This window comes from Oryza glaberrima, chromosome 11 (assembly GCF_000147395.1).
Source record: "Oryza glaberrima chromosome 11, OglaRS2, whole genome shotgun sequence".
Classification (NCBI taxonomy): domain Eukaryota; kingdom Viridiplantae; phylum Streptophyta; class Magnoliopsida; order Poales; family Poaceae; genus Oryza; species Oryza glaberrima.
In genome coordinates, this window is record NC_068336.1 from 16,939,618 (window position 1) to 16,960,515 (window position 20,898).

At 39.5% G+C, this 20,898-nt stretch overlaps 1 pseudogene; it reads left to right on the forward strand.

Annotated features, from left to right (window-relative positions):
* The first annotated feature begins 8,604 nt into the window (after window positions 1–8,604).
* LOC127755356 (uncharacterized) lies at window positions 8,605–20,036 on the forward strand (annotated as a pseudogene).
* Window positions 20,037–20,898: the final 862 nt, after the last annotated feature.

Consider the following 20,898-nt stretch of genomic DNA (forward strand, 5'->3'; position numbering starts at 1 on the left):
AGTTGATCCTATTATTAGCAGAAGTTGGGGGTTTAATTTGTCCACTCCCTCACGACTATTTTTAGTTCTTCTTGTTCGTTGTGAGCCCGTGGACAGAGGCCGGAAATGTAACCCATTTCCATTATCTGATACAATAAAATGCTGGGAAAAAATATCACCTCCTTCCCTCCTCTCCCTCTCTATATTGCCAAAGAGGGGCTCTCGCCGACGAGCTCACTGTTATCAGACGAGGCCAAAGAGGAAGCGACATCATGGTTCAAGGTATGGATAACAGGTCTGATATCTACTCCCTCCGTCCAAAAAAAACCAATCTAGGAGGGGTCACTACGAGACAAAAGGAGGTCCAGATTCATTGTGAGATGTCACATCCCCTTCTAGGTTGATTTTTTTTTGGACAGAGGGAGTACATACTAGTGTTAACTAGGAAGATAGCCCGCGCATTCGCACGGGCATGTGTCGTAGACTATGTTTTTAACATCTACAATATATGATTTCTCCATAAATTGTTTTCATTAGCAATGGTTTTATAATTTTCTAACCTAGCTATTAGTTGTCTTTATAACATATCATATTTAATTAATCCCTACAAGGAATTATTTATAATATTCTTCATCATCTAAAAAGTAGGTAGACATATTTTGTGTTAGAAAACATGTATAGCAAATTAAGTGTAAATTCAAAAGTAAGATGTTTTTTTAATTGGATGTAGGTTGTCATTGTTTATTGACGGATAAATTGGGTGGGATATGAGGCTCCACTAAATGTATGGGTTTATATAGCCTAATATTATCGTTTAGTTTGACAGAGAATCCATATGTGAACGTTCCATGTAGAGTGTGCGTGAGACTCCATGCAACCTAGAGTGAATAATATTGGATGAAGAAATATAGTTGTGCAATATATTATTTTGGAAGATGATGTATTATGAATACACGCTTGTCTTTTAATATGATATAGATATAGTGGCTGGAAATAATGGGTTCATCGGTTTAAAAAGGCCTAGGAAGATTTATGGGGTAACATGTGGAGACTTTATATCAAAAAGAAACCATTATCTAAAATTGATTAGATGAAATATAAAATAAAATTATAAGTGTAGCTTAAAATTATGGTCTTTTTAATATTTGTTTCTCTCTTTAGTTTAGTAGCTGAAAATAGGGAGGAGACTGGAGAGAAACGAATAGCATAGAACTCGAATAAGATATGAGAAAGGGTTCGCAGTGCAATAGTGTTATGTGCATGTGATTGGAGAGGGAGGTGGAGGGTACATTATTTTTTTTCAATCTTTGTAAACAATCTAAGTGAGAACCTATGATTTGTTGTTTTCTCATTCTAAGAATCTTTAAGACATGTGGTGGCTTAAGTTTTTTTATAAAGAGAAAGGTGATCTAATAGTTAAAAATAATAGGGCAACAAATTAAGTGGAAACCGATGGATAGATATATACTTTATTTTTTCTTTGAATTTCAGTTTTTTCAAAGTTTTAAAATATCATACGTGGTGGCTTAAGAGTGCTATAGAGCACATTTAATCGATCTTTACTATGTAAAACGATTCAAGAATATATAATATGCGTTGTCATGTTTTTCAATATTTCGTTGTTATTTGGTAAGGAGATGTTGTTTTTATTGAGGTAGATTTAATGCGTTCATATGTTTGAATTATTTATGTCTTTAAATCCAATTGGTAAAATTATAGCTCCACTGATTTAAATGAAAATTGATGAAATTATAAGTCCACCAATTTAATTGAAAACTGATGGTTAGATTTGTTTTCTTCACAATATTTTTTATAATTAGAATTTTTATTTATAAAATAGGAAGGTATGAGAAAGAATTATTGAAGATGGAGAAAGTGTATGTATAGATACTTACGTGCGTGGGGTGGTGGGAAGGGTGGGCTAGTGGGGAGAGAAGAGTTGTGCCGGTGGGAGACAAGCGATGGATGTGGATTGTGGTTTCTTTTAAGAAAAAAAAAAGATAAATCTAATAGTTGAAAATAGATGGTTTACCGATTTATTATAATTCCACGTGGTGGTTTAGTAGTGTTTATAGGCGTACCACGTGGCAGTATAGGAGTGTTTGTATACTTTTAGCATATAATTTTTTTTATTTTTAAATGGTAATTAGGATGACATGGCACGCCCTAGAAATTATTCTTTTCCGTAGAAGTTTACCACGGTTGAATCATTAAGTTTTTTAAAGACACCATGGATCTAAATTTAGACGTGTTCGCAAATTTGATGATTATTTAGGGTGCTTGTTGTTTAGCCAGTAAAAGATAAATCTCGTAGAGCTTTGCAGGATGAAAACACGTGCACACCCTCATTTGTAGCAGACCTAATGCTAATTGCATTGATAATCCCTAGCAAGAATAGGTTAGCCTATTTGGATAACCAAATTAAAGCAAGAAGCACGCACGTTGAAAACCTATTCAATGTTTTGATTTCTCTACATCGTCGTGGTTTATTATATAACTTAGTAACTTAAGTTTTTATATAGAGTTGCTAGCTATAAAATAGGAAATTCACGTACGTACCATAGAGGGAGGAGTACATATATGTAGAGAGAGGAGATTTCTTTTATTGGAAACAGATCCTTGAGATATATCTAATGGTTAGAAATAATAGATTCACCAGCTTATAAGTTATAACGGATGGTCAGATTTTTTTTAATTTTTTCTCATAATTTTTAAGATTTTTTGTAATTTATTAGAGTGCCATATGATGGCTTAGGAGAGTATGTAGGATGTCACATGACGACTTGAGTATGTTCGTATGAAGTTTATGAACTTGTGCGTAGAATACAACTCGAAATAGCATATATTTTTTACAACTAATGGCTGAAATTATTAATTTGGTTTTTATCTCATGAGAGTGAAAAAAAAAAAGAAAAAAGAAAAGAAGGGAAGGGGGGACACGTACGTACGAAGTATGTACGTACATGCACGTACACGTACGCGTACGGGATGGATCGACATACAACGTGGCGCTTTTTAAATATAAATTTATTTGGTATTTTTTTATGTTAGATCTAACGGTTAAAAAAAATGGTTCCACCAGATTAAATAAAAATCAATGGTTAGATATTATATTTTTTTAGAATTTTTCTAATTTATTAGAGCGCCACTTGACGGCCTAAGAGCATTTGTAAAGATGACATGTGACGGCTTAGAAACGTTTGTAGGAAGTTTAATGGACTTAATAATTGTAGAAAATCTTATTTTGTCGTTGATTTTTTTTTCATTGGTGTTAGAGGTACATATCACATATGTATTTCCTGCTTTTATTTTTTTTTCCGCAAGTACGTGTGTACTTTTTTTTTCTTCTTCTTGGGAACAGTATAGGTAAACTTTGTTTGTGTTTAACGTACGGACGTGCGGATATATATCATGATGTGTACGTATATATGAGTTCTTTTAATAACAAATCTAATCTAACGGTCTAAAATATCGGGGCCACCAATTTAAGTGAAAATCGACGGTAAGATCATATAGTGCCATGTGGCAACCTAGGAGCGTTTGTAGGTGTGCCATGTGGCGGCTTAGGAGCGTTTTTAGGAAGTTTAATGGACTTTTAAGTATATAATAGATAGATAGATTAGTACTCCCTCCGTCCCATAAAAAATCAACCTAGTGCCAGATGTAACACATACTAGTACTATGTCCATATTTATATAGTACTGGGATATATCACATCCGATTCTAAATTTGTTTTTTATGGGAGGAATGTAGTACTACTCCTACTACACATCGTTGTCAATCATTATAGCTATTGATCTGATACTTCGGATCAAAAATCAAAAGTTAGAGTAAAGTTTAACCACTACAAACTATGCTAGCTAAAGAGAGAAAATAAAAGGAGAGTAGCAGATACAATAGCCAAATATAAGAAAAAGAAAACCGAACATGACCCATAATTAATTGATACTCCCTCCGAATCTAGAGTTTTTTCTATAGCGAATCTAAAACTCTATATTCGCTATAGAAAATGTCTCATCCGGTCATAGGTTTTAATATATTGAGACGGAGGGAGTAGTAGCGCGTAGGCTCGACCAGCAAGCAAATTAATGCCCGAGTTAAGGCGCGCACTTGCGGCGCGTTCAGGCGATGCTACCTTGCTGCTAACCCTGAAATTTCTTAATAGACTCGACCGGCCAGCATGACAGCATCTTATCATTGAAACTTGATAAATTTCTTTTCTGGACTCGATTATCACGCGGTGCCTGCGCACATTAGCTATTTCGTTGACCTCGAGTGCGAGCATGGAAGCACATTAGCATTTGTATTTTAGAAGCTTGCTAGTTTGGTACAAGCTTCTAATCTGCCAAATGGTTATCTTCTTTTAACATGCTCTGTTAAATTGAACAAATGTGCTCATGTTCTCATCTGCCAAATGGTTATCTTCTTTTACCACGAAATTCAGTCATTCCTTTACACGATCACCCTGGAATGACAGTGTAAGTAAACTATTTATAAGATCGCTGCACGTAATTAAGGTTGTATGATTGGGTTGATCCCGAGCCTTCCTCAAATTCTAGTTGGTCACTGAGTAGGCTAAACAAGGATGCAATAATGCATAGCTGAGCTGGAATGGTCTCTAAGCTGAATTTATCGAAATCTAACCATGTATAGACAGCCGCTAGCCAAAGATGCAGCTACGCGCCTAGTAAAATTTTTTCACCCTATCACATTAAATATTTGGATACATGTATGGAGTATTAAATATAGGTAAAAAATAATTACACAGATTGCATATAAATTACGAATCTTTTGAGCCTAATTACTCCATCATCTGACAATATGGTGCTACGGTAACCATTGCTAATGATAGATTAATTAGGCTTAATAAATTTGTCTCGTAATTTACATCTACAACATTTGCTAATTTGTTTTGTTATTAGTCTATATTTAATACTTTAAATGTGTGTCTGTATATCCGATGTGACATGCCAAAACTTTTCACTCCTGGATCTAAACACAGCCATAGGTTCTTACACTTAAGGCTGCGTTCGTTTATAGAGGTTCTCAACTGTCTCTTCTTGTTTTTCGCGCGCACGCTTTTCAAACTGCTAAACAGTGTGTTTTTTTTAAAAAGTTCATATACAAAAGTTGCTTAAAAATTATATTGATGCATTTTTTAAAAAGGCTAATACTTAATTAATATATGCTAATAAGCCGCTCTGTTTTTCGTGTAGGAGGAATTAGTTCCCATCTTCCTGAAAGGAACGCGCAGATTGCTATTATATATAGGTTGTTTTTCGTGCTAACAACCTAAATTAATTATTTTTTACTTGACTCGATTCGGCCAGTCTTATTATAGAAACTTTATTAATTTGTTTACTGGATTCGATTAGCATGTCCTGCACATACATGATCTATTCGTTGACCTTGCATGAGTGCCGGGCGGCCTTTAGGTGCAGCTTAGGGTCAGTTTGCCTCAGCGAGGCATGCATGCATGGAAGCAGAAGACCCTTTAATTATAAGCAGGCCGTGGTGGAGGTACAGTATCAGGTCAAGAAAATTAAATTATTTTCTATACCTCACCTTTTTTTTTTTGTCAGGTGTGCATTCTCTCAATACAGATTTAAGTAATACCCATATCAATTTAATCTTGATATAAAGTAAACAAAATTAAGCAAGTGACACCAATATATCTCCAATTCATTTCGTTCTGTCCCTACCCATGCTTATAAGTGCCATGTTGATCCACACACACACATCGCTCTTGCGCTATTGCCTCCAAACATCTCGTTGACCTTGCTTTCCCAGCTAGCTATAGCTAGGAATGGCTGCTGAGGGAGCTGGGCGGCAGGGAGGCGGCGGGAGAATGGCGGCGGCCGTAGGCGAAGAAGACGACGATCCTTTGGGCGTCAACAGCATCAACGAGCGGCCGGAGGTGAGGTTCATCAACCGGTACGTGCTCCTGCAGACGTGCGTGCTGATGGCCGTCAGGGGCCTCGCGTTCCTGGCGCTCACCTGGCCACCGTCGTCCTTCTCGGTGGCTTTGTCACCCTGCTACAGGAGAAGGACTTCTGGTACCTCACCGTGATCAGTCTCATTCAATCATCCAGGTTAGTCCCCAGTACTCCTCGGGGTTATAATTAATTATTACTCTCTCTCCGTTTCTTAATATTCAACGTCGTTTATTTTTTAAAATATATTTGACCGTTCGTCTTATTAATTGTTTTCTTATCATTTGATTTATTAGTTCTTTTCTTATCATTTGATTTATTTTTAGGTATACTTTTATGTATACATAGTTTTGTATATTTCACAAAAGTTTTTGAATAAAGCGAACGGTTAAACATGTGCTAAATAGTTAACGGTGACATATATTTAGAAATGGGGAAGTATTGTATATGGGCCTGTTCAGTTTATTATCGAAATTAATTTGACCAAAAATTGGTAAATACCAAATTTTGACACACTTTGGTATTACCAATTTTGACAACATTGGATGTGTTCCTTAATAAAAATTGGTACTACTAGAGTTTACTAGTAACTTGCCCGTACTAACGCTATGGCTATATTTAATAATATAATTAAATAAAAATATATAGGTATATTTTGACAACCGAGATAGATTTATGATTCACACAAAAGAAAAAGTTCTTACCATTTTCACGATTAGATCAACGATATGTAAAACGGATCTTACAAGTTCTTCCCTTGTTCTCTCTCGATCTCCGGTAGAACGTCGTAGTGAGAACGTGTTATGCTACCCCTGTGCTACAAATGTAGTCTAGAGGGGTTGTATAATGTCTAAAAACATGGAGACACAAAGATATGTAGAGAGGCAACATTCTCACTCATCATTTCATCTTCAAGTGTACAATCCTCCTCCCTACTTCTCTATTTATGGTCATTTCCTTTTCCACTTTTCATGTTTAGTGATGGTCCATTAGAGTATAACCTGCGCCGAGCTTTCATGGGCTAGCTGGTTTCCTAACATAGAGAACAAGAAGGAAGAAGGAGGTCCCTGCGATTATAATTCTACTAAACTAAAATAGAAATTACAAAGAATACATCTCTCTTACATTCAGACAAAAGAAGAAGCAAATAAAACTATTCCTTAAGGAACCTTTGCCAAATAACAAAATTTGCTCTGCTATTTTCAAAGATAACCCTATTTTGGTGTGCACTGGACTATAGGGGCATCTCACTGGAGCTGGAGGAGTGGTTTGTATCGGGAATATCACCCAAGCATCTGCTGGCGCGATGCTCGCAGGCAGCGACCACTACTGGCACTTTGCCGCGCCGAGCCTCCTGATTCATATGTTGGCAGTGGTTGGTCCGAGCTTGTTTTCTCCTGATCACTTTGCAAGTTGAGCTCGGTGTCAGGACAAAAGTTCGTCTCACCTTGATACTCGTCCATGGACGCTTGGTCATGGGACTCTGCTTGCTCATCACTCAACACGCACTCGTTGGACGTGCACACGTCCGAGCTATGAGAATGGTGTTGTGAAGCTCGAACTCATGGCCCGCTTCATCGCGTTGAGGAAACGTGTTGCGCTCTTCTTCATCCTGCACACACGAGCAAAGAACACACAAGATATCGCATCCTAAAATCACCCTAAAATTTCACCATCTAAATTATTCCTAAAAATTGTAAAAGCCAAAAATAACCTTCAACAATTACAAATCATCAAGTTTCAACTCAAATTGATATGTGGGAAAATTTTTTAAGTTCCTCATGCTACAAAACACTTATCCAATTTTTACTGGAATTTTAAGAGCATTATAAAGAATTTTAATGCAACACGGATTTTTTTAAAAAAGAAAAACTAAAACAAATCTTCCTCCCTCTCCTTAGACCATTTTGGCCCATCCTTTTCCTCTCATCCCTCACCGGCCCACTCCGGCCCAACCGAGCTACGAACCCACCAGCGACCCTCCTCTTTGCTCTTTGGGCCGTCCCTAGCGTCGGCCCATCGCGCCCACCAGGCCGAGCCGCCGCTCCCGCAGTCCGCGGCGGCCGCTTGTCGAAGGCGTCCCCTACCTCTAGCCGCAAAGTTCCTCTCTCTCCGGTGAACCCTAGCGCCGCCAGCCACCTCGATCCACCTCCTCAAGCGTTTCCCCTTCCAATTGATCGCAAAAATCGGTTTCTTGTGTAGTGGTCATCAATTCCCCCAACATATCCCATTCAATCCCACACTAAATCATCCTCAAGTAATCGACATCTTCAATATGGAGATCCATCGTTGCCGCTGCCGTTTCCCGTCCCGGCGGTCTACCGCGAGCCTGGAGTAGGTGGTGGCGGGTTACGGTGATGCGGCTTGACAGTGGCAGGGCGAGGACGCAGCAAAGAGGGGGCAAGGTGGCGGCGATTGGCACATGGGGCAGGGTGAGGCGGCGCTAGCGATATGGCGAGGAGGCGACTGAGCGAGGATTGAACAAGGGCGGCAATCTCGCGGAGATTGCACGTGCGCGCGGTCATTGTATGGATGGAAAAGAGTGCAATCGGATGAAAGGGAGGGCATGTCGTGGTCGAAACGGTTAGCTAGCAAACGTTCACTAACTCCTAATCTAGCGAAGGTGTCTGCTGGGTCTTCTATATTTCAATTTCTGTCCTTCTGACTTTCCTTCTTCTTTTTCCCTTACGAGGTGGAAATATTTCCCGTCACATATATCATTCTGCCTTACAAGGTGGAAATATTTCTCGTCACATATATCATTCTGCAGACAATGAAGGTAAGCTAGACATGACATGCATGTTGCCGTATATAGAATAATTTTGCATGCATATGTAATCATAATTATATTTTTTATCATATAAATAAAACCGAGCACTTTGTGTATAATTAATAAAATCCGGTTGGTAGTTTTTTTTTTAGTTCTTTTAGAAAGTTTCATAATATAATATTTTTCATGTAGAAAGTTTCCTAATAGAATGATTTTCATGTACAAGTTTCTTGATAGGATATTTTCATGTAGAAAGTTTCTTAATACAATGTTTTCATGTTTATGAGTATATATATTTAATCTTAAAATTTCTAACCTTTTGAATCCCATGCGTAGATTTTTTTAATTACTGAAGAAAGTTTCCTAATAGAATTTATTTCCTATGTAAAGTTTATGAATATAAACTATTATTTCCGTACAAAGTTATAAGTAGAGATTTTTTAAAAAATATTTCAAGAGGCTTTTATCTAAATGGCGAGTTTAAATTTTTGAAAAGAAATTATTGAATAAAAGAAGCGCTATTAGAGCATCCCCAGCAGTTCATCTAAATTTGGTCCTCTATATTCCCATATGGATGGCCATCCAAAAAGATTCCTCCAAAAAGATTCCTCCTCCATATCTCTTCTTAATCCAGCAGATCATCCAAATTACATCCTCCATATCACATTCTTCTATATTTTATTAATATTTTCTAACTAACCATATATTTGTGTAATTTCTTTTACAAGGGTTATATTTTGAATGACTAAATATATGGTTGAAATGAATATATTTATAATCATAGCAAAATAAGTAAAGTATACAACAAGAACAAAAATTATAACAAAATAAATAATTCTTTTTTTTCTCATTCTTTCCCTTTTTTTCCTCTTCCTCTTCCTTTCCTCCTCACTGCCTCCTCTCTCTACCTCTCATCCTTTCTTCTTTTCCTCTTCCTCTTCCTTTCCGCCGGCAGCAGCTCACGAGCGGAGGCCGTTCCGGAACTCTGGATGGGGGCGAGAGCTCGACCCAGAGCAACGGTTCTGATTTGGCGTGAGGAGAGAGGAATGCCAAAATTGGCATCCCTCTCTCCTGTTTTAGTGATCAACTATTTTTGAGTGGATGATGGATCATCTGCTGGAGGCCGATTTTTCACTCCCATCCACTATTTCTCAGATGGAGGATTGGATGGAGCATCTGCTGGGGATGCTCTTATCTAATTAGTAAATTAAATACCATGCTAATTACGTGGAGGGGTACTATTTTTTCGGCTGCCATATATGTGTATGAAGCTGAGATTTCCTAGTATTAGTTTGCATGCCATATAGTACTAATTACACGCTAATTACGTGATTGATGGCTATATAATTCCTTTTCGATCGGGTGCCACAAACACACGCAGGCATGCAGGCATGCCGCATGCAGCCGATATCTGTCAGAGCGCATTCGCGACAAAGGAACATTCGAACTGAAGGGGTGAGGAAGGTGCGAGCGATCTGGCCCGTTGGATTTCACCCGGGTGAGGAATGAAAGAATGAGTGACGAGTGAAACCATTTGTTGAATTATAGGATAAATGTGAAAAGAAACTTCCAGAATTGACAATTTTCGGCAGAACTTGGCAACAGCAAGAGTCTATTTAGTTTATTATTCTACCAAAATTTGGTAACACTAAAAAAAGGTTAGAGGTTGGAAGGGCTAGAAAAGTAAACCAGCTCTAAATCAGGATAATATTTATACCACTTTAAAGAAGAAAGTGGTCGGGTGCTTTTTGGAACTATACCTATTTTAACAAAAGGTATATAGTAAAAAATAAATAAATGAGATATGTAAACTTTTGGTTTACCATAAATATAGTCCAGGAAGAAGCTAGTCAGCGGCTAGCTGTTATCGGCTTGCTTGGATATATATTGAATATATTGACTCAACGAGATTGGAGGTGGTTCGTATTGTCTCGTCTGATACTCTTTTCATTCTAAAATATAAGGACGTGATTACATAGCTAGTAAACTAGCTACCACTTCATCTATAAGAGACACCATCCACCTATATTTTAAATACAATTTTTTCTTAAACTATTCATTCAATCTACGATCCGATTACACCGTTGTGTTCATAACAATTAAATTTTTACATCAAGATCTCACATGATTATATTTTGATGAAAAATCATAAATTACTTTTATGATATGTCTAAATTACTTTTAGATTTCACTAGGTTACTTCTTAGACATACAAAAGTAAATTCAGTAAAGCTTAAAAGTAATTTACATATATTATAGAAGTAACTTATAACAAAAAGAAAGTAACTTTAATTAATACCTTTTTTCATTAAACAAATTATCATATATATAAGTTACTTTTTTAATTTGATTAAAATACTCCCAATACATTCATAATACTCTAAGGTGATTACTTTTATTATTGTTTTTAGTTAATTCCATAATTTGTGCTGATTTTATAAATTTCTAGATAGAGTCATGTTTTTAATTCTACAACGGATTTACTTCAAATGACATGCCAAAGTTACATTCGTTTTGTTCTAAGTTACTTCTATAATATATGTAAATTACTTTTAGGCTTTACTGAATTTACTTTTATATGTCTAAGAAGTAACTTAGTGAAATCTAAAAGTAATTTAGACATATCATAAAAGTAATTTGTGATTTTTCATCAAAATATAATCATGTGAGATCTTGTTGTAAAGATTTAATTGTTATGAACACAACGGTGTAATCGGATTATAGATCGGATAAGTAATTTAAGAGAAAATTTCATAAGAAGAAAAAAATACACAACCTAATAGCAAAAATTACTTGCATGCATGTCTGTAACGCTACTAGTACATCTCACGTAATTGTCCGCGTCGCTCGTTAAGTCTAAATCGAGATGCCTCTCGAAATAGATTTTGTGAAAATATAAGGTACAACTATCCTTAACCTAAAGCTTAAAAAATAATTATTGTCACCTTCTATTTTTTTTAATTGGATTATCCTAATAAATATAATACATGCAAATATTGAGAGCAAAAGACTTAAACAAATGATAATTTAGTGGAGAAGAAGTACCAATTAATTACATGTGCATGAACACAATCGAAAAAACTATGTGTTTATATTATGGAACGAAGGGAGTATCTTCTTATTCGATGTCGTCCCAAACCTTGTATTTATACTCTCCGATGCTCCCTTTATATATAGAAGTAAAACATGTATGGATACGATCTTACGAAGATGGATTCTAATCTCTCGAGTGGACGTCCACCCGTTTTTTTTATACCAACTAAATAGCTATGAATTTTTTTTAAAAAGATATAAGATAGATTAATATGTAATATATCACTTCACAAACATGCAAGTTCAAATTTAACTTCTACGTGTTGTAGCAAGAATAAAAAATTAGAGCTTGTGACAGAAAATCCCACTACCTATCATTCAAATTTTGGACCATTGGATATGCTTTGAGATTTGTGCAAGCATTTAACAGTTAACCCTACATCTTCTCCCGTTCCCCTCACTGCCTTGAGCGTTCCATCCCCATCGTGGTACCACCCGATCCACCGCCGTCGCCGCCCACTGCGCCGCCGCTCACCTCGTCGGATGGCCGGAAGGAGTCAACGGCACCGGCGAGGCCCCCCTCCCCTGATGAGCCCCTTCCCCCCTCTCTTTTTTCTCAGGGCGGTGACGGCGCGATGCCCCCGCCCCGTCATCTTCCCCGTCTCCGGCGGCTCCCAACCGCCGGATATGCCACCACCGGCCACCGCCTCCTAATTGCACGCTTGCATTGCCCCCGCTGTTGATACCGGCCCACTGCCCTCCTCCATCCCCGCGGCTTCGGCGATGGCGCTGCCGCCTCACCACCTGCCGAAGTCCACCACCCACCGCCGGTCATATGCCGCCCATGGACATCTTTCTAAGCCCCGAGAAAACCCCTCTTCCCCCTCCCCCAACCTTCCTCCTAACCTGACTCCAACCCCAAATCTTAACCCTAACCCATATGCTCCCTGTCGGAGTTAGGGTGTCGTCGGTGCCGGAGAAAAAGGGCAGCCTACCGAAGTTGGAGGAGAAAAAACGATACAAGAATCTTGGCATGGATCGAATGACATATAGCAACTCCGTGAAAAATTCGCCGGTTCCCATTCTCCCCTTCGAATTCGCCGCTTCCCCAGTCTCCCTCCCATCCAAGATCCAACAGCGCCTTGTAGTGGCTTCGCCGCTCCGTCGACGGAAGCTCAGATGAGGCCACCGCCATGGCCTTCTCCTCCCCCGGTCTACGGTCGCCCCACCATCGCCCTCCCTCTCTCGTCCCCGGTCCCAGATGCCGCCATCCTCACCCTTCCTCCCCAATCGTGATCCGTGATGGCCTCGGCGGCGGGGCGTCTTGGGAGGCGGCAGGACGGTCGGATCCGCTCGGCGCCAGAGCATCGCACACGGCTTCCTCGGTGGCGGAGTGGAGGGGAAGCAAAGATATAATGGCCAGCTCCGGTGGCCGACCCTCCTCGCTTTGTGGAGTTTGGCCGACGCTGCTCCTTCCCGCTGTTGTGGCCACTTAGATCTGTGCAGGATTTGCGCATTCGATGAGTAATCTCTCTCCATTTACCACCCCCTCTACCCCCAAGGCTGTTACTACTGTACAGCGTGGGAGTATTGTAAATGGCCTAATAAACCCCAATCCATTCCCCTAATGTTGCCAAACGTGCTGTTAGGATGAGTACCCACATAGGTGATCTAGGCAATGCTATAAGGAGATTAATAATATTTCTTAGTATGAATTTGAAAAACTGGGATGTTAGCCTTCGGGTCAATTTGAAATAGATTATTGAGCGGATTATTTACTTTACTATAGGGATGAAATAACTATTTGATAAATAAACTTAACAAATATAAGTGGTTTATAAGAAAGTTTTTTTGACGACATGTAATTTTCGAAGCATGGAGTATATAATCCGTTTCGGTAATCCGGTGAACAATCTAAAAAGAACTAAAAGCCGTGTATGATGAGGTGGGGTTCCTCCAAGCAAGCACCCCCTAATTGCTGGTGTTCTTTTGTAAAGCTGAAACTATGACAAGAGCTTATATTTTGTGACAGGATTTTTTGCTTTCTCATGTTCCCGTGTAAAGCCTACAAATCTAACGAGAGCTTGTTTTATAACAGGATCTTCAATGTTTTGGCAGATGAGCAATACTTATATTTTCTGAATCTTCTGGTTGGTCCCGTCATCAGAGCATTCGGTGGCGGAAGGAAGAATAGAAGGGTTATTAGTATATGGCAGCTAGGCTGGAAATCATCCGGTGAAGCAAACAGCTTGGTGAAGGGATTGATGTTCAAGCTGATGACAACAGTACTACTGATCCCATTGTCATTGCTCGTCCTTCATCCTTTGTTGGTTTTATACTGGTGCATCATAGTTCCAGCAACACGCTTGAGTCAACAGGATTATGGTCAGGGTGACGGCGACTCCTCCAAAGCCAACCTGAAGCCAGCAATGATGATCTTCTACTCTCTAGCCCTGGCTCAGGGTACTCTCTACATGCTATGGTTCATTCTCAACGCAGGGAATGCGATGATGGTTAGGGTTGTGGCCAGTAAATGCGATTTTGAGAAGAGTTGGGGTCGGAAGTCGGTTGATCAGTACCTCTCTGATACCAAGTTCAAGTGCCTCAAGGACCCATCATCCATCAAGGACATGAACCTAATCAAGTTTGCAGCAGGTCTACTTGACTCGGACTCCGAGGATGACTACATTACGGGAGCAAGGATGCTTGTTTCCTTCATTCAGAAGCAAAAGCTACCGGTGAAGTTGCTGATCCGCTCCTCTAGGATCAGGACACAGAAGCTGATCACAATGCTGGGGTGGACAGATCCAGCTGACCGGGAGATCAGGATGCTTGCTGCGATAATCGTGGGGCATGTTGCTAGCAACATCAACCTTTCACAGTTCCCAGGAGCACTGCAATCCATCGGTTCACTACTAGACCCCCGCGATGACTTATCTTTCTATGACCAGGATGATCAACATGACCATGACAAAGGCATGGGGCGATGCCAGCTGCTTGTGCAAGGCCTTTTGGTTATTGAGAGGCTTACTTGTGATCATAACAATTGCATACTAATCTGCAGAGACCATTGTCTGCTCAGCCATATCCGCTACGCAATCAGGTTGAGAAAGAAGGTAACCTTTCCGGACATGTGCCCTGTGTGGCCCGAGATGCTCAAGGGCTCGCTTAGAGCGATGGCCTATTTGATAGCCGGTGTTACTGAAGTAGAACTCGAGACGATTGAATCTATCTTCAATGAACTCCCACTAGGGATGATCATGGGACACAAACGGTTCCCAGACATAATGATACCAACCATTGCATTGTACGCAAATTTATTATACTACCGGGACACTACATTTCCTAGCGAACACTTCGTTGAAACGATGCTGCCAGTCTTCCTATCTTGTACTGATATTGAACAAGGAGAAGAAATCACGTCAGTATGGACCAAGGTTGGAGTGTTGGCAGGGGCATCACTCGCGAAGCTCTTGCTTAAATCAGAAAACTCAGTTATTCGAGATGATATCATGAAGGGTGAGCAGGTCTTTGATGGGCTCACTAAGCTGCTAACTGCACCGAACACAACAATCAGAGAAATTGCGGCAGAAATCTTGCAGCATGTGTACTTTCATGATTATACGCATAGACTGAGTCTCACGGAAAAGGTAAGTTATACTTATGCGTAAAACAATTATTATTAATGTTATTATTATTATTGTTACTATTATAATGTTAGTTTTCCAATTTAGCAATAGTTCAGTTACCTAAATTGGCTAGAACAATAAAAGGGCAATCACTTTGGTGCAAATATACTACAACTTTTAGTATTATTTTTATTGTTAATTTCTTGTATCGTTTTAAATACATTTTCATTTTCACGTTGATTATAAATCTTTTTTTATACCAGCAAAGATAACAAAAATTATTTTTTTAACTTTGTGTTAAAACTTTCTTTGTTTCACCACATACAAAAAGATGTGTAAGTATGAGTTGTTCAATATATATACTATACCGCACCCGGGGTGCATTGTAGTTCAAACACACTTAATTTTAGTAATTTTTTTACTGAGAGTACAATCATTACAAATCCCCCCTATTAAGCCTATTAGTAATTTTTTTACTATCAGGTATATGAAAACAAATAATGTATAGTAAATAATTTACTATGCGAGGGCGTGTTTTAGTTATCGCGTACCGAGGATGCGTTTTAGCGCATCCCTCTCTCTATATATAGCAAATCTATTCTAGACTCCCCATAGAATAACTATTATATACCACCCATTCCATGGGCGAAACACACCTCCCCCCTCTTCCTAGGGCCCAAACCCACCTCTCACGTCGGTCAAAGCGTCCCCCCGCCGGTCAGACCCCTATCAAACCCGCCTACTGACTACCCCCACACCCACCTCTTTTCAGTTCTCGTCTCGTAGAAACGACATAGTAACACGACGGTCCATGTGTAGCTACACGGTTGCTTTCTGCAGTAACGACGTAAATACATAGTTATGATAGATCTAATTCTTGATTTGAAAGAAGGTACAAAAGAAATAAAAAGTAGTATCCAATGACAAAGTCTCACTAGTTCCAATGGCTAGAGTTCAAATCTTGTTTTCAACAATATTACTTCCATTTTTTGAATAGAAGGGAGGGAGGAGAGACCGGTTTTCTTGAGAGGAAAAACAAGAGGGAGAGAGATCAGGGAAAGGACATGGGAGAAAAAACCAGAGTGGGAGAGAGAACGGGTGGGGGCGCCAGGAGGACGGAGGGTGGAGTTTTCTTTAGAGGAAATAACCGATGGGAGAGAGATCAGGGGAGGAGTTCTCTTTATAGGAAATAACCGGAGGGAGAGAGAGAGATCGGGGAAAGGAGAGGAAAACCGGAGGGAGAGAGATCGGGAAGGGGGCACCGGGAGGAGGGAGGAGAAAAGAACCAGAGGGATGGTGTGCGAGAAGAGGGGGGGGGGGAGGCGTGGTGCAGGCTGAGTGGGCAGTGGGGTGGGGGTGTAGAATAGAGCTGTCATACATACATATATATATATTTATACATATATATATATATATATGTGTATATATATATATACATATGTATATATATATATACACACATATGTACATATGTATATATGTGTATACACACACACACTAGGTGAAACCCCGCGCATTGCTGCGGGAGTTTAGTATGATAATAATAATTAAAAATAATGTGTAAGATAGCTAAACAATATAAACTTACATAAGCACTAAAATCAATTGATGTGATATGGCTTAATTAGAGAGGATAGAAATAATATTAACCAAGTGAGGATGAACTTACATAGGTACATAAGATATTATAAAAAATAATGAAGATAAATATTGAAATATTATGTGAATTATGTGGAATGATGATTTAACATGCTTTCATTTTAAAAGCTCTAAAATGTAATAGATTTTAAATTATAGATAATATAGCATGTTTGCATGATATTAAATGTATTGATTGTTAGTGGATAATGATGTGGCATCTTTGCATGTTAAGCTTTAGGAGTTAGTGGGTTATAACTTTATAGTAAGATAGGATACCCTCTTCATTTATCCTTTTTTCTAGCGTTAGAGAAGTACTACATATGCCTCAGCCTATAGTGTGGGCTGAGTGGGCAGTGGGGACGTGGGGTGTAGAAAAATGAACAGGGCATTTTCTACTACATATGCCTCAGCCTATAGTGTATTCTTTTGTCCTTGGTTTTGTGTAGTAGAAAATGCCCACTTCATTTTTCTATTGCACAAAACCAAGGAGAAATGTACACATATACTACCTGTCCTTTCTTGATGATTCCATTTTGACCTACAAATCATGATATATAATGACAAAATGTTAATATCATGAAAGCATTTTTGAAATAAACCTAATGGCATCATTTTTATAAAACATTAGTTCAAACATTAAATCAGCAACAATTCTGGGACTTGAAAATTTTTTAAAAAGAAAAATAGGGTAGCAAGAAAATAAATACAGGTTTCCGTATAAGGTAGATATGTATGTGTGCATATGAAGTGGCAGATACAGTCATCTTGGCTGGGCCCTCCTTGCAGGTGGAGAGCATGTTATGGTTCCATGCAATTTCTAGTCTTACCGATTCATTTTAGCAAGAGCAAGATTTGACCATTGGTAACATTTTGGTGAAAGTTGTTTGAGTTGTTGCCAATTTTCTCTTCAACATTGTGTGGGCTTAAATTTGTATATAAAGCTATTAGAGGGATGCTAAATAATTTGACTGCCAGTGTTTCACCCAATGAAATATATGACTTTTTATTGGAACTTATTTGGCATGGTTGAGTTTAGCTACAAACTAAACAAGCCTTAGGGATGCCTCTACCTATGGATACTTGGGGAATACTCCTCGTAACTAATTTAATCGCTAGCATGCACCTACCGCTATCATTGTGATATATCGGCCCATTTTAAGCCTGTAGTAGTAGTAGTAGTGTGGAGTCGGTCCAAGGGGCCAATAAGTGGTTTTTGTAGTTGGTAGTTTAATTTGTGCTCCAACCATATTACCATGTGCTAATCCTTTTGCAGGAAGCAAGTATGAATGTAAGTGGAGTACTATACGAAAGTGAGCACGCTCAACATGTAGAGCGGGCTAATGCAGTTCATTCATAAAGCTTAGTTGCATGGTTGCGTGTGCATACGGCCGGGCCTGTCCTGCCCTGTATTCAGGGGAGTTTCTAGGCCTATGTCGTTTGTGTGGCGAGCTGTCAGAGACGTCAGCCCATAAGAGGGATAATTATAACACGCAGCCTGTTTGTAGCCTGTTTTAAGCCTTGATGTGGTACCCCGAGTTAAAAACGAGGATAAAAGTGTAAGCAAAGTTATGCGCATATGGGCCCATTCAATGTGTTGAGCGGACTATTGTGTTTATTGGAGGGTGTTACAAACATACCTTTGGTTATGTGTGATACTTAGAGCCCCATCATGCATGGCTCCTGTGTTTCTCCGACACCGTAGCCATTATCTTGGATACCAAATATAGGAGCAGAATTCCAGGAATCGGTAGAGGTCAAGAGAGAACGTTGGTGTGGCCTGTGCCGAGGTTGCCAGTATTATAAGTGCAGTTTTTTCTTCTTCTGAGTTGTCAGGATTGCTTTTCTTTGAGACATAGGCTCTTTTTACCATTGACTTGAGCGCATGAAAATATAGATTGTCCTTTGACATAGGATTTTATGATCCTTGGGAAGGTACTGTATCTCGTAGCATTAATTTGTGGAGACCATGAAAAAACTCAAATAAATGGCTACTTTTAGCAAACTAAGATTCATTCTTAAAGTGCACTTTTTGTTGCTTGCAGTTAGTCGCCGAACTATTCCGTACCAATAGTCAAATGGGAACACAAGCTCAGAGTGGTGCACTTGCAATCACAGTGGAAGCAGAACACGATGGAGTGAACTAGGTGATAATGCCCAAACTAGCAGCCTGAACAGACTGGAGCATGAGGAGCAATCAAACTACACAGAACTGCAGACAACCTTACTACACGTCCTTGCGTCTACGACTGAACATGGAACTGATTGTTTGGCAAATGTGATTCAGAAAATTGCACCTGGGGACGGTCTCAGCAGATTTGTGGGGATGCTCAAGTCGTTGGTTGAAAAGCACAGCAGAGTCGTTACTGAAGATGGCCTGATAATCATAAAGGCTACCGCCTGGCTGATCATGTGGATGTTGAGGAGAAGTGAGTTCGTTCAGGAAATCAGGCAACAGAAGATCGTCGAGGCACTGTCTGAGGCTACAAAAATTGTTTCCCGTACATCTCTAACAAAGAAGAAACAACCCGCATCTGATCTCGACATCTGGAAGCTCTTGGGTTACAATATGTATTATAAACGGTTCGCGAGTAATATCCGGCTTGGCAGTCGATTGTCTAGTCTTGTGGAAGATGCACAGGACGAACTTGTTCGTCAACAAGAAGTTACCGTACAAGTGGAGTGATGGACAGGCGGCATGCTTATGGATTACGCGTGCTAGCTGCTAGATCGATTCATCTTCCGTTTGCCAAATTAATCAGCATTGCTGTTGCATTCGTGGCGAACGCACCAGCAAACCAACAACCTAGTAGTATTGTTTTCTTTTGTATATGTTGAATCAGAGCCATGCCATGGGCAGCCCTGTAGCCGTCCAAACAGCCCGAGCAAACATATTGTTATTTTAGTCCCTATTGGGATTTGCTATACATCACCAGCGTGTTCTTTTCTGTAAGTCGGATTGGGATCAGGTGCAACTTTGGCAGTTGCCACGATCCAACCATCTAGCTGATAACGAACGTGCAGGATTCAATTCTGTATTCTTCTTTTCCCCTCAAAAAAATTGTGTATTCTTCTTTAGCTGTTTGAACATAAAATACTTGCATGCTTATTTTTCATTTGAGAAGAAGCTTGATACTACTATTTATTTAGATGTTTAAAAGAAGTTTGTGATTTATTTGAATGGTTTTTAAGTAGAGCCCATATCTTGATGTTTAAAAGAAGGGCTTTCAACTCATACTCTGTTCAATTAAGAAACTCTAAACGTATTGATTTCCTTTAATGTTATCAATAGAAGTATGGGTGTATTTTCTTTATAAACTACATTTTTTATCTCTTAAACTTTAGGAAGTATTGAGATAAAAAAAAAGAGAGAACATTTCACGTTCAAACAACTAAAAAGGAGGGAGGAGAGACAATTAATTCTGGACGTTCATTACCTACTGGATGGTGGATCACTGGCAACTGCCACCTGATCCCAATCCCTCTAAGTCGCACTTGAATTTTCAGTCATTGGACGAAATTTAAGATTCACGCTGGTTTTATTGGACCCGCAGTTCATTTTCGGGATTGAATCCATTTTGTTATGATCCGTTCTGACCGACGACCGCTCCACCCATATACAGTACCCGATATTTTTTCACTAACGACCCGTATTACTGGGATCACTTTTCTGTTCCCTCCACTGAGGCGATGTCCTCAACGGGAGGCAAATCCAGGCATCCAGCAATGGGAGGAGGTCACCTGCTGCTGCGCCGGGGTTCAGCTGCGAGGCTAGTGTGGCGCCCTCCCTCGCCGTCGACTGCTCCGGGGAAAAATGCATGGTGGTGCGGCACTCGTCAGGCAAAGGGACAACGAATCGCGAGGATGTCGTTGCTGCTGTGGCTTCGGGTTAAAAAAAAAAAAAAACCAGGCGATC